The sequence below is a fragment of the Phoenix dactylifera genome, chromosome 3 (assembly GCF_009389715.1).
Source record: "Phoenix dactylifera cultivar Barhee BC4 chromosome 3, palm_55x_up_171113_PBpolish2nd_filt_p, whole genome shotgun sequence".
NCBI classification, from domain to species: domain Eukaryota; kingdom Viridiplantae; phylum Streptophyta; class Magnoliopsida; order Arecales; family Arecaceae; genus Phoenix; species Phoenix dactylifera.
The window spans coordinates 18,579,496-18,585,495 of record NC_052394.1 but is presented as its reverse complement, the minus strand read 5'-3'; positions in this window follow the sequence as shown (position 1 = coordinate 18,585,495).

Genomic DNA, 6,000 nt, shown 5'->3' with positions numbered 1-6,000 from the left:
GTGGGATGATTGAACCCATTAATCGTTTTTTAAAAGCATAAATAGCTGGCTTTGCATGGTGGAAAGGGTGTTTTAACAATAAAATTTGGAAAAGTCCACCAATTGGGTGGAGAAGCAGCACAAAACCTTAGATCCCCTTCTATCCAATAAAATTATTCCTTCATGAACGGTTGGAACATGAAAAGGATATTATTTAATCATCTATTTATATGATATATTCCAATTCCATGTTTGTTTTTTCTTTTTTCTTTTTTCTTTTTTTACTTAAATGGGAAAGGGTCCTATGACTCCACCAGCATATTGGGGATGGTCTGATATGTGTCCATCAGCAAACCATGAAAACATATGGTTTTCATAATGGTGTTATCATGCTATGATATTGCAAGGTCAAACAATGACATGGTAAGGATAGATGATCATAATCTTTAGGTAGACTCATCAGGGAAGATACTTAAATTTATATTGGGAGCGATTATCATACTAGAATACGTCGCATGCAAATGTTCATGGTTTTGATCGGACGGCTATTGCATGTATCACCTATTTCAGACATTTCTCTTGATTTCTTGTGGGAGAAATTTCACAATTTGACTTCAATTCATCATATCATGTTACCGACTGGGTATGCAGTAGTGGGCATTGTCATGATGTCCTTTTATAGGTCTAATAGATCTTCTTTTAAAAACAAATTATGAAGACAATTCCTTCTAAAATGAAGATAGTTATATTTAAACCAGTAAATATTTGTATGAGAGAGTTGGAAAATCTTAAAGCTTGTTATTATGAATAGAATCGACTCTTGCACTGGTTCTATTTGCTGTGCATTAGATATAAACCATTCTAAGACCTTGGTATTATCTTTATAAAATAATATACCAAACTTTAGATCGTCGGTATAGTCATTTATTAGTTGATGGTGAGGTTATATAGATCACCATGAGCATTGGGTAATGATAATGTGACTATTTATAATATATGAGCTCAAATTTATTAGTACTAGAAAATTAAATCACAATTGATAATTCAATAAAACCTGTTGCTGTATAACTATATGATATTCCATTAACAACCAAAAGAATACTCACCGTTGCAGGAGGAAGGAATCGAGCTTTATGCTTTTTTTTTTTTTGATATCTTTGAAAAATATGGCCGAAATGACACTGCTAGAATTTAAAACCTCAACCTTTTCTCTCTGTTATCGAACTCTTATTATCATTGGACATGTATATGATATTTTTTTGTAGAAAAAATGGTATATGTGACTTTTGTCTATCTGTTTGTGTCATAATGTGAATCTTAAGCTTTGACTACATGTTTGTCAATAGATGCCGGCAAATCAGCATTTTTTTTTCGTCCCTGCCGTTCAAAAGAAATGGAAAAATTAATTTTTTTGCCATAATTTCATAGCCATACATGGCAAGAGAAATGAATTACGTCATGGAATCATAAAATGTGCTACCTTGTGTGGACGCTATATTTTCACGAGCTATGCAGTTGAAATTGGAACAATCCATCACATCATGCGTGCGAGAAAGCTCTTACAATAGGCATTGCTGCCTTCATCCGAAATAAGAGCTAAAAGAAAAAAGAATATATTCTTATAGCACACGGCATGATGCTCTTGGTTGAGCCAATTGGTGGGCCCACGGATGCTGCAGGCCAGGTCAGCAGGCGAGGAATATAAAGAAAACCTGGGGTTGAGAAGACAAGGTGGCGGATGGAGGTTGACGGCCATCACAACGACGGCTACGAGGTGAACGTTGGCCAACATTAATGAGCATTATTTATAAGAGAATTTTATAAAAAGAGAGAGCGATGGGGATCCGATTCCCCGCAGCAAAGTAAAAATTCGGGTGGGGGATTCTTACGTTCATGATATGGTCTCTTTCGGTCACTAACATCTTTAATCTTTTCAATTCTTGTAAAGTAGAGTGCACTCCAAACTCTCAATCTAGTCATCTTTTTGTCTATTCATTTATATTTATGGATCAAGTTGATATATTTTAAACAGACAATGGATATATTGTTATACGATTTTTTTATGGTCTTTAACATATATATGCTAATTAGTTTGTATTTTTTTTAAAAAAAGGATAGCTAAAATATATATTACCAATCTCATATTCTCATAACAGATGCTACCAATCTTAGAATGTTGTATTGTGCCTCATCAAATTAACTCATGACTTGACCATAAGAATTGAAACCCAATTGAAGCTCAATGTTTCGCTTGTAAATATGTCATATCGACCAAATATAGGTGTAGCTTATAGGATCCTATGTCTATATTTTTTTTTTATTTTTTTGAATTTGATCTTGCCATCCATATGACATATATAACGAGCTAAATTTGCTAAAGCTATAATAGATCTGATCTACTAATGGTGAATATGAGTTGTAGGCTTTATTATTAGTTGGAAAGAATATAAGATTTTTCCACATTCTGCCGACTCTTCTCAGCAAGCGGTATTGAAAAAATAATACCGATTTTGACACTTTTGTCTAGCTAGCTTTCGGAAAAAGAAAAGGAAAATCTGATTAGCCAACTTCCATTTCTCTAGATAACTCTGGAGCTTCTAGTCTGCATTAGTTGAACTTTCACTTCAAAAGGACATTTAAGTTGAATAAACAATTTAATATTTTTTTTGAAATAGTAATAATTTTATTTTTGCTCTTCGGTAGCATGATTTGTCAAGGCATAATTGGATGAGATGCGCCGCCCCAAATCTACATCAATCACAGCATCGTTTTTCAATGAGAAATTACATCATACCAATTTGTCAAGGTATAATTGGATGTGATGCGCGGTCCCAAATCTAGATCATTCGAAGCGTTGTTTTTCGATGAAAAAATACATCATACCAATTTTCAAAACGTTTCCCATTTGGTACAGTAACCAACCAAGACTAATCAACATCCTCTAAGAGTGAGAGATATTTTTGGTTGTCGGCAGTATAATGACCTCCATGCTGCTATTAGTTGGCTTAAGCTTCAGTAGCCCTTTTTATGGCTTACGAAGGAGGGGGCAAAACTTTATTAAAAAAGGTTGAGAGGTTCTGCTAGATAACGACCACCTAGGCCTCGCTTGCCTTTCCTCACTCCTTTAGGACATGTGAGCCTGCTCTTGCATTTAGCAACACCACCTCGACAAATGTGGAATGAGGAGAGTTTTAAGAAAAGTAGGACAAGGACCTTCATGAAAATATCTTTCTGAGGAGCTTTCTTTTCATATGGACCATGAGAACCACTCCACCAGATATATTTTGGAGCCAACAGCCTAGTGGGGACAATGTTTGAGGCAACCTCAAGAAACACTCAAAGATCTTCATGTCCTTGTTGTTTCAACAAATTTAAGAGCATGGTCAAATTGAAGGCCACATGATAAATAGGATACAACAAGAGGATATATATGTGAATTTGGGATCATGGTGGCCACCCATTTTACTATACCAACATGAGCTCTCATGGCCTCTCAATCTTCGTCTGTCCATCACATGATTTGTCCTGTCTATAAATATAAATAGTTATTTTTTTTTGAAGAATTTGCTCATATCTATTGCTTAAGATCTGCTTTCATTCTTTGGACTGCATGCAAAAATGAGTTGCTATGATCAGTCCATGTAAATAACAAAGAAAACTTCAATCATTTAATGGGATCACAACCATCCATCTTTCTCGATGCACCGGGAACTAGTTTTTGTTTTGGCTAATAATAATGCTTTGACTTTGGTCTGATTCCTACAAAATTTTCAGCTCAATCTTATAAAAATATTCAAACAGGCCCTAATACATGCTCAACAATCATTCATCGAACATTCTTTATTAATTGCTTTTGTAAGGACCCGTGCGGGCGTGTATTTGAAGAGATCTTGGGTACTTATATAGGATTAAGGAACAAAAAAAAAAAACCATTCGGCTGGCGATTTTGAATGAGGTCCTAGGTTGTTATAGTTATAATTCAGAAAAACTATTGGCTTACAACCTCTATAACTCTTATAATATATGCTTCCAATCTTTTTTTTATTTTAGACAGAAATAATCCATGCCTCCAATCAAAAAATAAGATTTTAAATAAAACATATGTATATATATATTTCATGCTCCTACTTTTTAAATTAATAATTCTGCTCCATGCATTTATTTTTTTTTTTTTGTGTGTCTTTAATTAAGCACACAACTTTGTCGGTTGTCCCACAAAAGAGTTTCATTTAATATAGCTCTTTGCGCACTCCGTAAAATTAGGCAGCATGTCTGAGACATGCTAACCCCATCGTCCCAACGGGTTTGCTGTGGAGTTAGAGCGATGCAAACATCCATATATTAATTAAAACCCCACCACAAATAGCCTGCCTCCTTTACATAATTGTATCCCTTGGTTCCAGCGTCCTCAGGTGGGGGACCGAAACACACCACGAGCACCCAAAAACAAAAGGATTGGTATGAGTGGCAGTGCTGGCGAAGCGGATGGCACTTCAAAAAGTGAGGCTCCGAGAACAAGATCTGTGCATGAAGCTGGTGGCCAGCAGTACTGTGGCCCAAGGGGATGGCTGATGACACTGTAAGAGACTGCATTGCATGGCCAAGAGCAAGCCGAGCTTATCACCTTCTCAGGCAAGGGCTTTCTTGGTAATGTAACGTGCTCATGTGGATCCTGAAGGCTTTGTGTAGGTGATAAGGTGACCCAGCTAAGGAAAAAAGCTGTTCTACCAGAGCCATGCATTGATGCGATTTGAAATGCAAGAAAGCAGCACATCAGATTTTACCTAGATCCAAGTACTTGGAAATCCATCACTACGAGTTGAACACGGAACCTTAATTCGCTTATTAAGGGACAGGCCCCATGGAGTGCGAGAGAGCAAAGAGACGAGAGCCACGTATATATCACTTCGGCTATCAAAGTCTATATTTCAGAATGCTGCCGCACCGGTTGGGTCCCAAAAATGGATTTTAGCAAAGGAATTCCTGTCCTTCAAAGGCGGTGGAGAGTCCTATTTGAAGCCAACTTTGTTTTGTCATCAAAGCCTGAGCATTGAATTCACCTAGGTCGGGGCACTTTAGTCTTGTGGCTGGTATCAAGGCATGACCTGGCAAGTCTCTGCATCTGAGTAATTCTAGAGGCAATACTTCATGGAGGCTGCAGTGATCCTTTAAGTACATTCCAAGTTTCAGTTGATGATTCCCTGCGCTTGTTTCTGTCTTTCTGAATCATAACGCACCCATAATATATAAAAATATAATTGAAACGAGAAAAATATTTTTTGAGTTTCTGTCCTCTCCAAGTTTACAAATAGTTGCTCGTCCGAAGGAAATTTTTTTTTAGTAAACTATATAGATTAATTAAATCAATTTAGCAAAACAATACAATCGTGTGAATCATGAAAAAAAAATTAAGAAGCCCGGTCCGAATATTTGCCATGGCCCTCCAAAATGTCGACCTAGCATGATTAGCTATATATGAGGCTACCCAAATGGTTTTTTTTTTTTCTCTCTTTACCTCGATAAGTAAATTCTAGAAACCATGAAATGTGAATCAAAGTAGGAAGACTAGTCTAATGCTTATGTAACCAAAGATTGTTCAGAGTTGGCAACTTGAGCGGGAGGTATATATGTTGGAAGACTTGGAGCACGTGTGATCATGCTTGGAGATCGAATATGAAGCAGACAATGGGAACTTTGCTAAGAATTAAACAAATTTACGTGAAAGCAGCTGGTGCAATGCGGTAGCTTTCAAACTAGCCGCGCAAGTCTCTGTGAAATATCACAAGGCGGTGATGAGAAGATTCCCAAAACTCTGTTTCATAGACTTCCTGCTCCTCTCCTTTCATTTTGAACCATGTTCGCTCGTTTGTTGGCTCCTGTTTCTACTCTTAATTAATAGCCAGAAAAGGAGTGAACCCTTGAAGCAATCAAAGTAGACCAACTACAGCTACAGCTATCTAATTGTCGACAATGTTGCCGGCTAACCGACAAGAAAAGGAAGAAAAACTGTTGGACCTTGGT